Source organism: Cyprinodon tularosa, unplaced genomic scaffold (genome assembly GCF_016077235.1).
Source record: "Cyprinodon tularosa strain WSP-4 unplaced genomic scaffold, ASM1607723v1 ctg73, whole genome shotgun sequence".
NCBI classification, from domain to species: domain Eukaryota; kingdom Metazoa; phylum Chordata; class Actinopteri; order Cyprinodontiformes; family Cyprinodontidae; genus Cyprinodon; species Cyprinodon tularosa.
Genome location: NW_024039485.1, coordinates 452,504 through 472,608, shown reverse-complemented (window position 1 = coordinate 472,608; position 20,105 = coordinate 452,504). Strand labels below are relative to the sequence as shown.

Below are 20,105 nucleotides of genomic sequence, written 5' to 3'. Positions count from 1 at the left end.
ACCACAGCTCTCACTCAGAAGTCACTACCATTTAACAGCCTGCTGTGAAAAAGGCAGGTAACACATGCTTTAGTGTCTAACAAAGTTCTACCAGGATATTACAGATCATAAAAATAATTCCCCTTTGCCTTGCTTTCTTTCATTCTTAACACCTATGTTCTTTTTCTTGAAATCTTGTCTTTCCATTCAGATATTTACCTTTTTTTCTGTTTGCGCTCAGTATTTAGTCTGTGCTTACTGTAACTCTGGATTGATGTAGGAGCTTATGACTAAATCTTGAGACAAATGTTTTGCATCACACTTGATGGTTTAGGTGCCTTTTATATTGTTATTCATCCGTTTGATGCACATTTAATATATATGTGACCTCATGTTTATTGGAGCAATTTTATAGTGCAAAAAGTTTGTTCTGTAAATCAACAACTCTTTAGTGCGGATGTGATCCCAAGTGTAAACAAGTAGCTGCTATTTTTTTGTAATCTTCTCTTTAAATTGAATTATAAATAGCTTATTATTATGAGACAGCATTTATGACATGCATGCTGTTTGGGCTGCAAAAGGGTGAGAGAGAACAACACTTTCAGCTGATAACAAGAAGGCTTGGGTTTCAGCTTTCAACTTCTGTCTATTATGTAACACATTGGCTGTAAATCAAAAAATCTAATCAAAGTTTATTTATATAGCACTTTGCAGAACACCAAGAAGACCAAAGTGCTTCACAGAAAGATCAAGATAAAAACATCATTAAAACAAAAATCCTAAGCAAAAATCAGTGTGTTCTAAGTATTAAAAGCCAGTTTGAAAAAAATTTGTATTCGTCTGGACAACAAAGACTTGAGAAATGTTGGCCAACTTTCGGAGATCTTAGATTATCCTCAGGGTATCTTAACTCAAGTTAATTAAAACTAAGCATAGGGTCATGTAATTTTGCAATGCTAGCTTTCTGTGCTAGCCACTGGAAAAAAAATGTTTAAGGTTGTTTAAGTCAAGAGTCTGTTCGCTTGGTCTTTATTCTAAAATATTAAAATAAAACAGTTCTACAAACACTTGGTCATCTTTATGGTCAGTCTCTTGCCTCTGCTTTTAATATAAGTTAATCAACAAAAAGTCTAGTGATATTCAGGATTCAAACTCCTGTAATTACTTTAAATATGAACTTATTACACACTGATCAATAAATGATACGTTAATTAAGAGTAATTTTCATTTGAATGTGTTTTACTGGAAACATCCATGTTTGACAAAGAACACTACTGCCACCTTCCAGTTTGGGACGTCATGGTGCAATATCGGCTGTTGAGCAAGTCCCAGTGCTGTATCCGGTGTTTGCCAAATACAAATAATACAAATACAAATAATGATCCATTCATCATTCCTAACCGGACTTTTTCTTTAATGACAGGAAGGGTAAAAAAAACTTTTCAATGTTGTTCTTGAATATATTTAGTTTTGCTTCACAATATTAGAAAAAACATGATAAACATCATAATAATGGTAAATATTAAGATAGTGTTCTGAGTTTCAATAATAATCATCAACAATATTTAACAGTGTTAATGTCTTTATAATTTGGGTTGGTTATATATGTATGTAACATTTAAGTTTTTATGATTTAACCATCTCCAGAGCAAATTATAATGTAGTAAGTTTTTAAATTTGACATCAAATAAGTAATATATATTTAGTACTTGCATTGAAAACCTGAATGGATAGAGTTAAGTAGTTAGTACTCTACTAATGTGTATTGCACCTCAGGCATTTCTTTGTGATATAGAATTTTTTTATATACTGTAAATATAATAGTTCTTTTATAGTAGATTAAGATGAATCGGAAACATCTGAAGTTGTTGTGAACAGTACAATATTGTAGGGATATGAAACTGGTATTAACCATTTCTGATCAATGCATCTCTAATTAAATACATCAACCATCAATCAGGCTGCCTCTGCAGGGGTCTGATAGACAGTGTTTCTGGCTTCATGGGAATTTGCTCTGGCTCACATCCAGACTCATAAACACCTGCAGGTTAAATGGCCAAAACATGACGGCTGATGATTGTAACTGGATTTTGGAAGAACTGCTAGTGTCAGTCGACTGTGAATGATGAGTTGACCGTTCAAACAAATGTTCTCCCCTTTATTGGGTTATTCAAGAGAGACAGGAGGATTGGTTATTTTGATTTCAGTTGAGTCCAACTAAAATAATAATAACCTCTCAAAGCTTTTCACAATTTACTTATTTTTCAAATAAAGTTCAATATGCTGTTTTGAAAGTCACTTTATTAAACCAACACAAATATGACATAAAAAATAGGTCACATGAAACCTATACCTTTTTATCATTCCAGAATCCAGAAAGTAAGACACTGATTTAATCTACAAATCATAATTTAGCACAAGCAGCTGCTTTCAGAGAGAATCTTATTTGCATGGCATTTCATGTACACTCTAAACTGCAATTGAGCTTTGTAAGGAAAGTTTGCATCACAGACACAAGGAACAAGCTATTTGCAGAGATAAACGGATCAATTGTGGGAATCTGTGTGTCAAGAAGTGTGTCAAAACTACTGCAAAACATGTAGAAAACAGAAAGTTGCTCTGTACTAGTTGAGTTTTGGCTTTAGAGAAAATGCTTTTCCATTGGGAAGCATAGGGTTTGCAACATTATGCTTTAAAGTTTTTTTTGCTCAGTAGTGAACTCCTGGAAGAAAACTGAAAGTACTTCAAACTTAGGCAGAGGTTAATCTTATATCAATACAATTACCCCAAACATACAGCCTGAGCTACCATAAAGTACTTTTTGTTGATTTGTCACATAACGTCCTAATCAACGCATTAAACAGATCAAATAAGCTGAAAAGTCTCAAAACATTAGAGTATGAATAACTATCTTATGAGTTGCACTCAATTCATTCTGTAGCTGTAATAGTGTTGTATTTATCTTCACAGACTACTATTTTCCTCATGTTTCTCTTCATCGCCATGAGAAACACTCTCCCATAAGAATTTTTAAACTGTTTCAACTCTTGACCTAATTTCTTCTGACAAGCTGAGGAAATGTGGAGCGTAGTAGATCACCCTCCCTGTTTAGGGTGTTTTCTTGGAGAACACAAGCTGAGCATGAGCTGGAACCCATATGGTCAAGTCAGAAATGTGTATAGATCTGACTGCTCTGCAGTAGATGACTTTCAAGAGCAGCTAAGTCAGAGAGCTTCCCAAGATTGAAGTGAATTAGTCGTCTTAAATTGCCGCACGTGCACAGGATGAGATGAGAAAAAAAATGCAGGCTGTGTTTGATATTAAATACTGATCACCCTTAATGTGTTGTTTTGCACTCTAATGTATTTCAATTTAAAACACTGGAAAGAAAAAGAGGAGAAGCAAAGAGAATATGGCCCTGAACCCATCTGTCTGGTGTGCATTAAAAACCTCCCCGACGAAACAATCCTGCTCTCTTTCATGAAGCTCCTTCAATCGTATGGGTGTTTTGTGGTTGGAAACGCCACACAGACGCACAGATGCTTAGCTGTCTGCTCCCTTTTCACAGGAACAGGTTCCTAGTTTCAAATCTGTGAAACATTTTGTGCTATCTCCTTTTCTCCCCTTCTTATTCTTTTTTCCCCTTTATTTTGTCTTTGGAAAGCCCCCCAGAGATGTCTGTGGCCAGTTAGGGCTCACGCAGACCTTTTGGTGGCCCCTCACCCGGCTTAAGGGGCTTCGAAGACTCGACTCAGTTCTCTGAGAGCTGCAGTTTTTGGAGCTCAGGGGAGAGCTTGTGTGCCTTTATCATCGCAGCAGAAGTCAGTGTGTGAGATCACTTCTTTAGAGGTGCCAATGCCATCTGGTTCTCTTGTAAACTTTGCAGTTAGTTATTAAACCTAGTGACGCCTCATTAAGATTGTTTAGTCCCTGTTTGCAAAAAACACACATCTATGCTCTGATATCAATTTCTTTCAAAGATTAACGATAAGCCTTTTGAATACATTCAAATTTTTATTCCCTCACTTTCTATACTGTAGCCAAATCTGGTGCAGGATAAAGGACGACATCAAAATGCACTATATAGCTGCTTAATTAAAGAATTAGTGAGTGATAGTGCCTGATAGAAACCCTAAAAATAACGGGTTCTTTTAGTAGGGAAGTAGATGAAAGCCATGGCCAAGTTGACAGTTATAGTCCACCAAACATAAAAAAAATGACTGCCTCCCAAAGGTATATAAAAAAAAAAGTGATTTTAACTGATGAGAAGACTGTAAATGACAAAAAACATGTAATTGCTCTAGTGCCCACTCAGATGTCACATTCAAGGTTTTCCACAAGGGGGCAAACCAATCATGTTGAAGGAGGTTCTCTGGTAGGATTAGATCAAAACTGAGCGTTTGGGTCCACATACAATGCTCTGTGAGTGAGGGAAAACATAACATTGCTAATCATCCTGAACTTTCTATCCCTAAAGTAAAGCATGGTGGTGGCAGCATCTTCCTGAGGGGATGATTTTCTTCAGCGGGGGACTGAAAGGCCAATCAGTTGATAGATTTGTGTTATTCCTCTTCAAATAAAATATAAAACATTGAGGTTTTTGGTTTTAATCTTAGAAAATCAGATAGTTTAAAATGTCCACTCCTAAAAGTGCCCTTTGTGTCATTCTTTTTTCTGGTCATTTTGCTAGAGGTGCCAAACTTACTATGTTTGCAGGGTAACCCATTACTGTTGACAGCCCAGTAAGTGCTTTTACAGTCTTAAATAAAAGCAGCCTGTGCAAAGGGTCAGCTAGGTTTCAGCAGGAAGCTTAAGGTTTTTCAATGCAGTAAAAAAGAGAATCCTTCTGGTACTAATTACTATGAAGAAAACAAGGAGTTTGACTGGGAGAGCTGAGTCCAACTCTTCTTCCTAAATCTTCTTCCATTTGCAGAATGCATAAAAGCACAAAATAATAACAACTTTGTTTAATTTGCTTCTAAAAACAGGAGCATCAGACAAAGAAGGGAGGATTAAAAAAGCATCAGTTACAGTCAACTTGAAGCAATTATTTTCTTCTTTGAAACTCTCACTGTTGACATTCTTCCTCATAAGCTCTGTTTGCAGCTGTGCTTTCCCGAAGCCCATGCCCTCTTTGTTTGCATGCTTTTGTTGACAAAACACTTGCCATCTTTAAGCTGCAGTGGAAACAAAGATTTACTTTTTTGGAACAATCCTTTACACCTACAATCCAGGGAAAAAAACTTTCCCTCCCTAAATGTTTCAGGTTATTAAAAAAAATTGATATATATTTGTCAGACAAAAAAGTAAAGAGTAAATTCCAAATGCATTTTTAAAATAACTATCCACACCAACTTGGGCCTGTGTAAAATAGTAAATATCGAGTAAATAAAATAACTTAAATGCCATCTGCAGCTGGGCAGGGAGTCTTTTTCCTAACTGAAAGGGATTTGGACTCTTCACTGCAGAATTGTTTTAGATCATTCACATTATAGGATGTTTTGTAAATGGACAATGCGTTTATGTTCAAGCCACAGTGTGTGATTCACATTTCAGACTGTACTTCGCCTAGGCTAATCCTGAAGCGTATTTTTGCATTGGTAGTCCTGCTGGTGTGCATGTTGCATTGCTTTGTTTTAAGGTCGCAAAGCAGTGGTTGGATATTCACTTTCAATCTTTCATGTAAAAGAGCAGAATATATCTTTCTTTCATTATGGAAAGTCATTCCAGTCAAAGTCAATTTTATAGCTTTTTTCTCAAAATAAAAAATATCATTATTGGAAAACTTTGTTTCCTTTATACTTGAGTAATGTTTGTCTGGAATTGAAATTTTCACTGAAGAACTTAAACATGAGAATATTACAAAATAAAACACCATAAACAAGCAAAAGTAAAATGAAAGTACAATACTTTTCACAGCACTGTATCAGAGCCATCTTGGATACATTTTGTGAGAACATCTCTATAAATTGCCAAACAGGAGGTAATATTTCATCTCTGCCGATTTATGCTGTAAGGTACATATAGTATTTATAGCTTCAGCAGATAGGACTAGTGTTCTGGACAAGCCAGATCCAGTGTGAAATAATTTACGGCCATGTTTTTAAGTTTCATCCTTTTATCTCATCCTGTTTTTTGCAATTCTTGAAGTGTGTATGTTTCTCGCTTTGCTGCTACTGTTTTAAGATCTTCTGTTTTTGATGACATGGCTTTTGGATTATGGTCATAATTCCCTGCCTTGTGAGAGGAGGTTCTAGAAGAAACATCAGCAGAGAGAGAAAGGAACTGTGCTCCAGTCAAGTCGTTGCCTCCTAAAACTGTTTTGGAGCTGGATGGCTCCTCCTGATGAAAGGCCTCGGCTCAGCTTTTGGCTGTGATTTTTGTGGCAAGCTATGTTTTGAGTGCACCTAAAAACACCAGACCCATTTTGTTTGTGTGTGGGAATATTTTGCTGTTAGTCTCTGGCAGCCTGTCAAGGCGCAAAAAGTACATGTGGCAGGTCGCTTGGCCAAGGAGTGACACATCTGCACTTTGCTTTTCATCCCTATGCCAAGATTGTGTGTGATCAAAAAGTTAACAGTAAACAAACATTTTTCCTTCCCTTCTCTTTTGCAGCTGAACCAACTGCAGTTGTTTTATCTCCATTGTGCTGAGTTAAATAAAAACTTTAAAAATCTTTTGTCAAACGTTGTATATCCATAGTTGACAGATAAACTGAACCCAGATTACAGGCTGGCTTTAAATGTGTAAGGATGAATGTAATCGTGTGTTTCTGAAAAAAGCGGCACATTTTTCCAGTATACCGTTACATGCTTGAGTCTCTTTATAGTGCTCTTAATTTAGAATCTGGATCATTGTTTTGACTACTGAGCTATGAGTGAAAACCCAGGCATAGTTGAGTTAACAGCAACGTTGGAAGCCCTTCTTGGAAACAGTGCGTATTGCGTTGTCTGGCTGTGTTATAGGTTGTCTGCTTTGGAGGGGAAACCTTTACGATGTCCCATCGTCTGGATAAACAATTCCATTCAGCTAAGCTCTGCCGTGTTTCTTTTGCATAAATGTGTTGGAATGTATGTGCTGGGTTTACCAGTTTATCTGATTAGTTTGGAGGGGTGTCAAGGGGGAAGATAAATTAATCAGATATTCTGACAAGAAAACCTGCACAGACTCTGTTTGGAACAAGTTTGAGCTCTCCTGCAAGATCTTGTCTTATTAAAAATCTGGTAAACTCAAGCAGATTTTTCATCAAACATCCTGCATATTTTCTACACACATAAAACTCATTATTACCCATAAAAATATATTTAAAGAGTCAAGTTTGTTTAGTCTTAACTAAAAATATAAGCTGCAGGTACATTTGCCATTCAGCTGAATGTTACTGGTACTATGTATGACCCTTTTTTGTTTTCAAAATTGCCTTAATATTTTCTGGTATATTTTTAAAAAGATTTTAAAAACTTTCCTTGAAGATATATAGTTTTATGATATTCATAGTGTCATGATTATATCAGAAATCTAGGGGTGTGGGAAAAAGTTGATTTAGTGATATATTGTGATTTTCGGCTACCCAGTATAATATCGATCTTTCAGTTCCTAGTATTGATTTTTTTTTTTTTTTTATAATAATTTCACTTTAAACAATGAGGGAAAAGGGCTAGCTCTGCACTGCCACTCCAGCAAATAGTGCTGTGGAGCCCTTTTACAGCATATACAGCATATACAGCACTTGCGTTTTTATCTATACAATAAATTTTTATTGCTGGGAAAAATATTGTGATATATAGTGATATTACAATATCGTGATAATATAGCATTGTGACCCAAGTATTTTGACACGTATCGTATAGGGGTGGAACGGTTCACAAAATCCACGGTTCGGTTCGATTCATGGTTTCTGGTCACGGTTTTCGGTTCAGTTCGATTCGGTATATGTTGATTGTTACACCGAAATCCCATAAAAATTTATGGAATGAAAAAAAAACCAAAAAATAATGGATTGTAATTATTTTAAATGATCCGCGGAAACCCTAGATCATTTCCGTATGTTTTGCTGCTTTGAATTTAATCATCTCGCGCATGTGCTCTACCATCTCCAAGGAACTCAGAGCAGACCTATAAAGTGCTGCTGGCGCGTCTTCCAACTCCTGTTCTTTCCAACTCGCCATTCCGACACAATTCTCCACAACAACTGATTTTTTTCCCTGCTACACCCAGCTACGCTGCTTCGCTTCTTCTTCTTCTTGTTTACTACTGGTAGTTGGCTTTGGTCGCAGTACCGCCACCTTGTGCTCTGGAGTGTAATCGCTTCTCCTATGAGAAAAAGGAGCAGCGCATGAACCGAAGGAAACACACGCGAACCGAACCGAGACAGTTGAACCGAACGGTTCTGACGGTTTTCATAAATCGTCCCATCCCTAGTATCGTATAGCAAAACCCCTGCCAATACTCACCCCTACACAAATCCACAGCAAATTTGTTATGAGGTGGCTCTGGTTCCACCACATTACAGGTGCTTTAAGACTTATTGACCATAGAGTCCATCAGATTACAGTATACTTATTATCCCCCTGTGGTCATTGATGATTTGATGCTCAGGTGTTACTTAGGCCCTAAAAGGCACAATCCCTCTTACAATGGCACCAATGGAACCACATATACAACAGATACAAGGCTTGGTGGATTTTTGAATCCTTAGTCCAGCTTTGGTGAGTCTGTACAGATTACCTCAATATTCTGTGACAGGCCATAATATATGATGAAGTCTACTCAGAGCTGTTTTAAGTTATTTACAGATCACAAATGATTCAATTTCCAGTGATCTCAAACTTGCATAAATCAAAAAAGAATCAGCAGAGATATCACCATTTCATTTTTTGGCACATTGCAAAGTGCATTAAGGGGAAAATAGGCGTCAGAGAATTCTTTGAGATCACCCTAAACGTAAGCTGTAGGTACTGAAGCAAACCTTGCTATATTTTGCTATATATTCATCACCATATTGCTATATGTCCCCAAAGGCCTTGCACTGACACTGTCTTTACATTTTATAGGAAAATGTATGACAGTGCCATTGCTTACCAGCACACATACAGCACTGTGAAATAGGACTTCTACCCACAAAGTCTCTCTAATTCTGCTCACGGTGCTCAGGTTCAGGTTACCTTAAATTATTGTAATGATGGAGCTCTGCATCTTTCCATTGAGGCGCAGAGCTTTTTTGATCCAACAAACTTTTGCTTTGTAAAAAAACAAAGCAAACAACCCTGTTAATCATAATGCATATTTTGATTTATCGATGTTTTTTGCCATTTTTCTCACCACAGTGCAGTGCATGATTGGCAATGCATAGATGGAACTGGCTCTAATCTGATCCCATATGCATATGTAGGAAGCCATTAGGGTTGGGTGATATGACCTCAAATAAATCTCACGATTAATTTGTCAGTTTTACCTCCATAACGATAAATGCAGGATAAATGCTCCAGCTTCTCTATCAGAAATAAAGGCATGTGCAAGAAATGCAACTGATCAATTCATTATTTATTCATTGAATAATCACATTACATATTACTTTCAATTAAATATTAAAGTCTTGTACCATTTCAGGTTTAAACATTTAACAATTTCTCATTGAACAGCAGAAAAATGTTACCTCTCTTGCAAATATATTTTGGCAAAGATAATGGAGCCTTTTGCACAACTTTGAACTCAACAGCCTGGTTGTGCTGTAGGTAGTGAAGGTTGGATGTGTTAGTTTGGATAGTCCTGACAGTTTTCAGACAAACTTTGCATTTCGTGTTCTTTTGCTCAACATCTAACTGGTAGTTTTGGTGCCACCGAATTGAGTGTGCAGTGAGAACATTGTGCATTGCTCGGTGTGCCGTGCTCTCAACTTCTCTGCGTGCTCAGCTTCGGCTCCACAGGATTAACTGATATAATTTCGTTTACAGCTGTGTAAAACGCTTCTTCACTGCACTCTTCTGCCACTCTCTTTGTTTACGCTTCTGACAGACTGGATTGGTGGAGTCACATGATTACACACCTGCTGCACTGTCTTAAAGGGCAAGGTAATACAAGCCAACAGAGAACACAGGCAAAACAGCAAAATTACCGACAGAAAAATTGTCACAGGTTCTCGTAGTAAATGGTGGTAACGGTAAAATTCTGGCTTTTCGCCCAGACCTAGTAGCCATTTGCTTGTACCCTCTGGATATAAACATACAGACGGATGATATTTTACTCAGGAAACCGGGCAAGTTAAAACAAAAACTTTTACATTTTAAAACCCCAGATAGTGTCATTAAGAGTGGGTACTTTATATCTTGAAATGTCCCATTTTGCAATAAAACCAAAATCCAATCTTTCTTTGCAAGTTAGTAGTTCCTGCTGTTTTTCAATCTATCTCATGGTATTTTACAAAACAAATAGATCCAGTATATATAAATTAATCAATCATGCACCTGTAATCAAACAATACAGTAGATATAAGCTTACAATGTGATTGAATCAAGTTGCTGACACTGCAACAATCTCTCCTTCAGCACTAGCATGTAGAAACACTAGATAGATGATTGCATTAAATAGTTAATGCAGCAGTAGTTCTTTAAAGCATGCATGTTGTGACAATTTGTTGTGTGTCAATGTCTCCTAAAAGAAATACTAAATTCTGAACATATTTTCAGCTTTAAGCTTGGATAGTTTTCATAAAAATGCTGTATTCAGAAAAATGCTATGAAAAATTTATTTCACAGCTTTTAGATTTTCTTTATTTCCTATACTTTAACTCAATAGAGGTAATTTAACACGGACATAATGAAGAGTGTAGACTTAATTCCTCATGCTTTCAGCTGTTGATGTCCAAACTTCCAAAGTGCCAATACTTTTTTCTTTCCCTTTCAACATTATTATTTATGTAAATATTTGACAGCTGATTGACAGGCATATTTCTTTTTCGAAAATATATACAAACATATGCAAATGTGGTTTTACTAAAATAAGGCTTATTTAATAAGTTTCTCCCACCTTAGCACAACCCTTTGGCCCTGATGTTAGCAAAGAACTTGCATCTGGATCCTGTCCCACCCCACCTGCCTGACCTATATTCTGAACTCCCTTTAGTTTTCCCCCTTGGATCTGTGGCTGGTTTTTTTTAACCTCAACAAACCCACTGGCTGGGGACTTACAGTCTCTTCTCAAAGATTGTTTAACAGTAAAATAGCTTAGAATGTAGCAATTATATTAGAGGTCTAATAGATTTGGTAAATTTACCAAGCTCTTACTTCATCAGCCTTGGCATTGACACCCATACCCAACTTAGAAAACTATGGTTTCTGCAGTAATATAACTTTTATTTTATTAAGCTTTACATCTGACTTCTTTTTCCACATTTGTTTTGGGGGGGGGGGGGGGGGGGGGGTGAGCAACTGAGAGTTATAACAGTTAGAATAACAAGCAAATCCTGAGAGAGTTTATCTCAGCTCATCCTTCAGTTCACTTTACAAGTGGGTGGATGTAATTTAGTTTGCCAAAGTCTGTCTTATAGGAATCAAATGCAGGATCCTGTCTATTGGCAAGACTCTCAGTTGTTCCTTGTCCATCACATTTTTTTTTTTTTTGGCAGTATGTCATTTATTTAGTACATCAGCCGAACCTCTTTATTTGAAGCCTTTTACATCTAAGGTTGATAAAGAAAATGTATATTTTTTAAATCCTCTTTTACTGATCTTGCTCTAGTCTGACCATTGCTGTTAATTAGATCTGGAATACTCACTCAGCCAAATATCAATGAAACTCTCCTGCTTTACCTAATGCTAATGTTCCATTAGCTCTGTTTGTTTGTCTCTGGAGATTTTGTTAAGGATTAGGTTCTACACAAAATTTTGTGAGACGCCAAAGAAATGCACCCCCCGGGGAAAATGGAAAAGGAAAATTCCCCCATTTTTTTTTATTTTTTTGGGGCCCCAGTTGCAAGCTGGCGGACGGGCAGGGTTTGATGAAATTGTTTCGGGCGGGAGGCACTTTTTTGGGGCTTTTTTTTGGTTTCTGGGGTGATTAAAGTGACTAACAAATAGAAGGCAACCCACAGCCATTTTTCAAATTCCCAAAATTCATTTAAAATTTAAGGGAGCCGGGGTAGAAAACCCTGTTTTTTTTTTGGGAACCCGGGCCCTCAAAATTCGGCCCCTACCCCCGGGGGGCATTGAAGGGCACTGGGGGTTAAAAAAATTGTCAAAAAAAAAAGGAAAAAAAAACCCCTGTCCATTTTTAAACATGATCTTTCAAAAAAAGTTTTTTGGCTTATTCCCCTTTAAATTTTAATTTTTAGGGAAACCCTTCACCATTTTGCGTTACTATGTATGTATTTTTTATATGTTTTTTTTTAAAATATGAAATTTTTGGGCTGAAACCCTATTTCAAAATTTTCCCTTTGTTTAAAGTCTCTTTTTTTTTTTTGGTCGCCCCAATTCTGCTTTTTTAATATAAAACAAAAAAAAAAAAATTTCAGAATGGGGACGGACAACAGGGCCCTTTTTAAAGATTTCCAAATTTGGCTGCCCTTGAAAGATAAAAAAAACCCAGCCCAAAATGATAAATATTGAAAGATTCGGGAAAGAATTTAGGTAAATTTTAAAGTTGGGAAAATTTATTATTATATATATAATATATATATATATATATATAATATATATTATATATATATATATATATATTTTTATATTTATATATATTTTATATTTTATATATGTATATATATATGTATATATTATATTATAGGTTATATATATGTACATATATATGTTATAAAATTTTATAGTTTACCCAAAAATTGACCTTTTAAAGACAGAAAGCGGTATTAAAAAGGTAAACCCAACGTGCTTTTTTGGGTTATAAATAGTTGGTTCCCTGTTTTTTTGGTTGCTCTTTTTTTATCTTGGGAAATATTGAACCTTTTGAAAAATGCTTGTCCCAGTGTCATTTAAAGGGAAAACTATTTACTTTTTAGTGATTGTTTTAAACCTTTGTTTTTTTGTTCTAAGTCTTTTTAATGCTTTCAGTGGCTAACAACAATTCTGTAGGTAAAAACCGCTTTGGGGGCCCAATTGAAGAGGGCAAGCAATGAAAAACCCCTTAAAGGGGAAAAACTTTTTTAAAATTTAAACCCATGGCGAGAAGAACAGATATTTTTTCCAAAATTTGTTTTTATCACAATTTAACCCATTTTCCACAAATTTTTGAAAATATAGTCTGCTTTTGGTATAAAACTACATCTTTAGAAATTTATTAAACATTGTTGAACTCTGTGTTTGAACAGAACACATATAATTTCATCAGGGATTTTTTTATTTTCCATTTTTTAAAAAACCCTTTTTTTTTTTTTTGGATTTTTGGGATAAAAAAAAAAGCTTTTACCTTAAAGATATTTGCGAAAAAAATAAAAAAAAAAATTTTGCAAAAATTTACTGAGTTTTTTTTTTTTTTTAAAACCCCCAGCATCTCTTTAAAGTGAAATTTTCAAAAAAAAAAGACTTAAATGGCCGGGCCGGATGGGGCATAAAATTATGTATTTTTATAACTAGTTTTTTGGTTACCTTTTGTATTTTTTAAACGCGATTAACAGCAACCCAAAAACTCAGTTTTCATGACCCAGGAAGAATGAGGTTCTTGCCCCTTTTTTTTACGGTTTTTTGACAAATTTTAAACCAATTTTTGGGGGAAGCTCGAGGGAAAGTTTGAGGGGGGAAAATCCCAAACAAAAAAACAAAAAATTTTAAATTTTTTGGCTTCAGCCCCAAATTTTTGAAACAGAAAAAAAACTTCCAGAATTTTTAAAAAATAAATTAGAATTAAAAAACAATTTTTGTTGAAAGAAAAAAGGGGTCACCCCAGCATTTTCCCAACTAAAACAAAAAAAACCTTTGGGTTTTTGGCTTTTTCCCCGGAATAAACATGTGCAAAAAAAAACGATCCCCTTAAAAAACTTTAATTAAAATTATTTACTGCCAAACAAAAAAACGATTAAAACTACAGCCTTTTGCTTTCGGGGTTTTTTTGGAAAGATTGCAACAAGGGGGGGAAGTTTGTTTCTGAAAAACAGGAGGTTTTTCTCTCTGTAAAAACCAATTCCCTTACTTTTACAGCCTCTCCCTACCCACAATGAAATTGTTTCCCTTTAAGATTGCCTTCAAAAAAAAATACAGATAAAACCAATACTGAAAAAGTTCTTTTTTTTAAAACTAAATTTTTTAAGATTTTAACCTCCAAATTTCAAACCCTTTGGGGCCCAAAAAACCCTTCCCCCCCGGGGCCTTTACGATCCCATTTACTTTTTATCATTTTCCATTTTCGCTTCTAAGAGGCAAAACAACATTGGATGGGACGAAAATTTTAAAGTCTTGGGAAAAAACGCCCTTTTGGAGATGATGCCCTTACTTCCCCCCTTTCTGCCCCTTTTCCCTAAATGTTTGGGAAAAAAAGGTGGATGGGGTTTGATGGCCATTTCCCAATTCGTTTCTTTTGTGTTTTTTGATTTTGTTTTAAAACAAAAAATGTGCCTGGCGGGAAGGTAAGGGTTTCGTTCAAAGGCCACTTGCGTCTTGATTGGAGATGTTTAGTTATTCTTCCTCCGGGGACCCCCAAAACCCCGTTGGCAAAGGGGCCGGGCATTTTGTTTCCCCTTTGGGCCCTTTTGAGCATTTTCTTTTCCAAAAATTTTCTCCAGGTGAGAAGGGAACGCTCTGCTTCGGGTCAATTTTTTGCAGGGCCCATATTTGGAAATGGGGGAAGGAAGGACCCGTTGTGTTTGGGAAACCCAAAGGGGTTTTGGGAAATTTGAGTTTGATGACCCCTCACCCCAATTAGGGTTCCAAAGCACTTCATGTGTCAAAAGGCTGTGTTTGTTCAGCAGGACAGGGGAAACCCAATTTGTCTGCGATTTTCCCCGACATTTTCCCCAAAAGCCCGCCCACCCATGTGGGGGGCATGGGGGGGGTTTTGAACCCCCCACGTAAAACCCTTTTTTTTAGAAATGAAGATAGTGGACAATGTTGGGAGGGTTTATGTTGGTTGTGTCTTACCGAGCTCCACACTTGCTGCAATAATTTTGGGTTTGGGCCCCCCGGGGGTTAAAACCGGGGAATCGAAATTTGTTTTGCTGGCCCCCTCTTATTCCCAAAAAAAAAATTTGGGGGATGCGTTTATGCAGTGCAGGTGTAAAGAGATTAATAACTTCAATTTTGTACACCTTTGGGGTTTCATACCGTAAAAAGTATTGCCCCCCTCTTTTTTGTGTGCTCCTCCTCGTGGGGCGTTTCGATTTGACGATGCCCGGGGGGCCCCCGAACACGTCAAACCCAAACATATGGAAAAAGGAGGGTAGTGTTGAGTCTCTTGGTGGAAGACCCGCCCATCTTTTGAAGTCTCTAATTTTCCCCGGGGGGTTTTTGCAGGTTATGAAAATGGTGGAAACGACGAGACCGGCTTTTGAATCCTACAATCCACGGGAACGGCTTGCCAAAACTCCCAACTTTCGTTAAAACTGCCTTCCTTGATCCCACATCCATGGCTTGATGGTGAGGACAAGCAACTTTGACAATGATGTTTGTTGGCAGAAATGATTGGATTTTTAAATTATTGCTTTCCAATGAAGCATTTTTTGAGGCGGCCCCCAAATTTTATTAGGCCTTCACCCAATTTTGGGGTTTAAAGAGCTGGGGGATGGGGGGTTGAGTGTGGGGACAGTTTGTTTTGGGCCTTGGGGAAGAGGAAAGCTTACCCCGTAGGGGAAAAGCATCCTTTTGGTCCGATGGGGGAATTTGAGTTTTATTTGGCAGCTTTCCCAAGCTCCTTTGGTTGATGTGCAGCTGTCTACATTCTTCCAAACCCCCGGATAAAGGGTTTGAATTTGTTCCCTTAAAGGGGTTGGGAAAACCCCGGGTTTGGGTTTAAATTTAAGTAGGCCCCCCCCCCCCCAATGGCCCCCGTCCCCAAAAGGAAAAATTTCCCCATTTCGAGAAAGGTTTTGGGAAGCGTTCGGGGTTGTGAAGCCCCCCAACTCTTTTGGACCTGCTTTGGTGAAGGTTGAAAATTGTCGGTTTTAGCACATTTTCAGGGCACCCAACCCTTCCCCGGAATGACCCAAGGGTATTTCGTTTCAGGGTAGTTTGAAAAGGAAAGTCTGGCCCTTTTTCCCAATTTTGTCCATGAGCTGGGGTTTTGGGGTTTTGCCCCGGTAGCTAGATCGGGGGGTTCTGCTCTAAAGGCCCCCCATAATGCCCCCTTGTTCGGGGAAATGTTGACTGGGGTTAAATTCTTTTGAAATCGTTTTATGCACTTTAGACTAGAAGCGTTCGCATCATTCCCCCCACACATACCCGAAAAACCCCTTTTGCGGGCCCCTTTTTAAAATTTAAAAATGGGGTTTTGGTTTTGTTTTGGTCAAGTTTTTTTCCAAAGGGGAATTTTTTTTTCTGCAAATTTTCAAACCCCTTAAAAACTGCTCCCCCAGGGGTTTCCGGGCCGGGGTAATTGTGGGGTTTTTGGTTTGTGGTGAAAGTTTTTTTGGCCTTTCCCAAAAGCCCCAAAATTCCGACCTAAACCATTTTTCCCCCTGCTTTTAATTTTTTAAAAGTATGTACTGCAAAAAAATACCCCCAACCCTTGAAGCGTCACAGAAAACACAAAAAAATTAAAGTGTGATGGATTTGGGGAAAAGGGTGAGGCTGGAACTTTGGGCGCGTGGACTCTGAGGCTGCTCAGTTCTTTGGAGGGAAAAATTTTCCATTTTTTCCCCAATTTTTTGGTCCTTTTTTTCCCTTGAGGGAGGGAGCATCCCAATTTTTTCCAACCCTCCAATTTGAGGTTCACTTTTAACAAAAGTCTCCCTTTTTATTTTGACGGGAAAAGTTGAAAAAGCCCAAAAGGGGTTTCAAAGATACTGTTAAATTATGAGGGGAACCCCAGGGGCAAAGTTTTGGGGTTTTTGTCTTTAAACCCAGCTCCCCTTGAATGAAAATTTGAGTCAGGTTTTTGCCCCCGCACATTCCTAGGTTCTCTGTTTCTGGTAAAGGGGATCACCAAGCCCAAAGTCTTTGATGCCAGAGGCCAGATCTTACTGATTTAAAAGGCTTTGCTTTTAAAAATTTTTTTGAAGGCCCCATTTGGGTTTTGGAGGCAAAAAATTTTTTTTTTGGGGAAAGGGGCGTGAAAAATTTTGGAAAAACCCCCCCAACCCCAAGGATTCAAGGGCCCCGCTTTTAAAGGCAGACCCCGGGGGTTTTTTTTTTGGATGTTTTTTCCCCCTTTCCCCGGTTTTTTGGGGAAGGGGTTTTTTTTTTTTAATTTTTTCCAATCCCAATAAAAAATCTTAGTAAAAGTTGGTCTACTAAACCCCCCCCCGAAGGGGTTTGGGTCTTTCTTTTACCCCTTTGTTTTTTCCCCAAATTTTTTCTCGCCTTTTTTGAATTGGCTTTTTCCTTAAGGGCATTAGTTTGGAAATTAGGGGCCTGGTGAGGGGCCCCCTTGTTGCCAAAAAAAACTTTTCACCCCCCAAATAGGGTTTATCCTGGACCTCCTTTGCAAGTCATTTTTCCCTTTTTGCCAAAAAACCCTAAAATTAATCCTTTTGTGGTTTGGTGGGACAGAAATCCTTTTTTTTTTTTAAAAAAATTTTTTGCGGGAATGTCAGAAAGTAGTTTGCAATGGTCCTTCAAAAACCAAAAATTCAGACCCAAGGGGGGATTTTTAAAGGGTCTGGGCCCCCCCCCCGGGTTAAAAGAAGGTTTGAGTGACACACCAAACTGTTCTCCCATTTTTAGAGTAAAAAAAATACCCTTTATCTGACCGGGCTTCTGGGGGGGGTATCCCCAAAAATAGGAAAGGGGGGACCAGCATTCAGGTGTTGTTGATGGGGGGTTTGGACGATCTTGCATGATGGTTCTGAAGCTTGTCCTAAACTCTGAGAACTGTTCTTTTTTTTTGGGGGGTTTTTTGTTTGGTTTGGGGCCCTAAAGTAAACCAAATTTAAAGCCCGTGCTTGACCCTCTGTTTTTTGGGAAAAGGGAAAACGGGGGGGATTAAAAGGGGTAAAGGACCCAACCCGTTGTTTTTTTCACCCTGTTGAATTTCCCTTTTTCCCATTTTTTTTGGGGAAACATCTCATCTTCAAAGGATATTTTGCACGCTGGTTATCGTTCTCTGTGCGCTAAAAAAACCTTCTCTGCAAGCTTTTCTTCAGTGTGTGAAGTTTTGAGGTGTGTTTAGCGAATTTAATCTTGGGGTTTCTCCCCCCCGGGAGCATTTGGGTTTTTTTTGGCTGATGCTGTTAGGACAAGGGAAATAAAGAAAGGAAAGGACGTCCGTTTGGGGGAGAATGTGTTTTTTTTTGTAGACGTTGACGGTTGGGTTATGAGGTTTAGACAAAACTTCCCCCCCTTTTTCCCCCCTAGATAAAGGGATGGGCAAAGGGAGCAATTGGGGGGGCCCTTTTCTTGGGTTTTTTGGGTTTGTGGACTTGTATGATGTCTTGCCCAGTTTAAAAAAACTATCTCAATTTTGGGTCATACCCCTTTGGGTTTTAGAGGGCGAGGTTTTTTCAGATGAGCTGGGCAGAGCAACTTTTGGGCGTTTGGTAAATTTTTTTCCCCATTAAACCCCTATCTCGTTTTAAAATTCAATGAGAGGAGGGAGGTCTAGAAAATGGGGGGCCCCCACCCACTGGCTTATTTTGGGAAAAAAAACTGCTTTTTCCGCCACAATTTCAGTTAAACCCGAAAAACGTTTTTTTTTTCCCCAAGGTTTGGGATGTCAGATGGGCTTCCCTTGATGTCAAATACCCCAAAGAATTCGGGGGGGAGCCAGGAAACAATTACTTGATCGGGCAAGGAATTCCCCTTTAAAACTTGGGCAAGCGTTTTGGTTGAAACCCTTTGGGAAAACTCCCAACCCCAAAACATTTCCTTTTGAGCAAGAACGTGGGGGGCCGCCTTCACCACAGAAACTCCGTTGGGACCGTGCGTTAATCGGGGGTGGCGTTTCTTTTCTTGGGCTGTAGCTTGCTTCAGCTGTGTTTTGGCCGGGGTTGTTGAACCACATCAAAGTGCATGGCCCGGGGCAGTGTTTTTCACTTTGAACACTCTAAAAAACTGAATTTTTATAAACACAGTCCTTTTTTGTGTGCGTAGGAAAAACAACAACGAAAAAATCGTCGGGGTTCTTTTTGTATGTTTCGTCTTTTTGTATTGGTTTTTTTATCCCGGAAAAACTTCTGCATTTCGCTAGAGGATGGGATTTTCCCTTTTGGGCTGGGCAATAACGAGTTAGATGCTCCCCTTTTTGGGATAGGAAGAGTGGGTTTTATTAAACCCCCTGTTCTGTTTACAGTTAGAGGTTTGGAAAACCCATTTTTTTAAATGGTGGTCTTTCACCTCTGTTGAAAAAAGGGGGTTTGGGTTTCTGCATGTAAAAAAAACTTTTGGGGTCATTTCTTGCTTTTGCTTTTCCCCCTTGGACAAAAAATTCCCAAAAAATGAGAAGGGCGGGAATGTTTTTTGATATTTTTGTTTTTATTTTTTAGCCTCCCTTTAAAACCATTTATCTTGCAAACTTGGGGGGTTTGCCTTTTCCGGAAAGGGGTTAACCCCCTCGGGGGTTTTGGGCGAGGTAAACGAGGCCTGGGGGATAAGTTTCGTTTTTTTGCAACCCGAAGCCTTTGGGCAAATTTCCTAGTTCCCCGAGTTTTTTTATTGTTCTATTTTTTAAGGGGGGGGAAGCTGGGCTAGTTTTTTAAAAAAAAGCTTTTTTTATACTTTGGTTTTTAGCATAAAAAATTCTTTTTAACCTTCCCTTTCTAAATGGAGGGCAAACTTTGGGGTTTGGGGGTTTTAAACCCGGGTTGATTCCCCCTTTGGGGCATGCTCTGAAAGGAAATCTTTACCAAACCATTTTTACGAGGGAGATCCGTTTGACTACATTGAGGTCAATTTTCTTGAGTTGCATTCAAAAAAAGATGATGCCCTGTCCCAAAATTTTCAGGGGGTGTCATCGGGAAATTTTGAGAGCCCCCTTGTTTAAATTTAACCCCTTTCGTGCTAGGAAATTAGCAAAGTAGTCATTTGGTGGGTAAATGTGGT

General features: G+C 38.1%; 1 protein-coding gene across 1 annotated transcript in view; it reads left to right on the top strand.

Annotated features, from left to right (window-relative positions):
* fhod3b (formin homology 2 domain containing 3b) overlaps positions 1-20,105 on the top strand; it is a 134,663-nt gene that overhangs the window by 75,619 nt on the left and 38,939 nt on the right.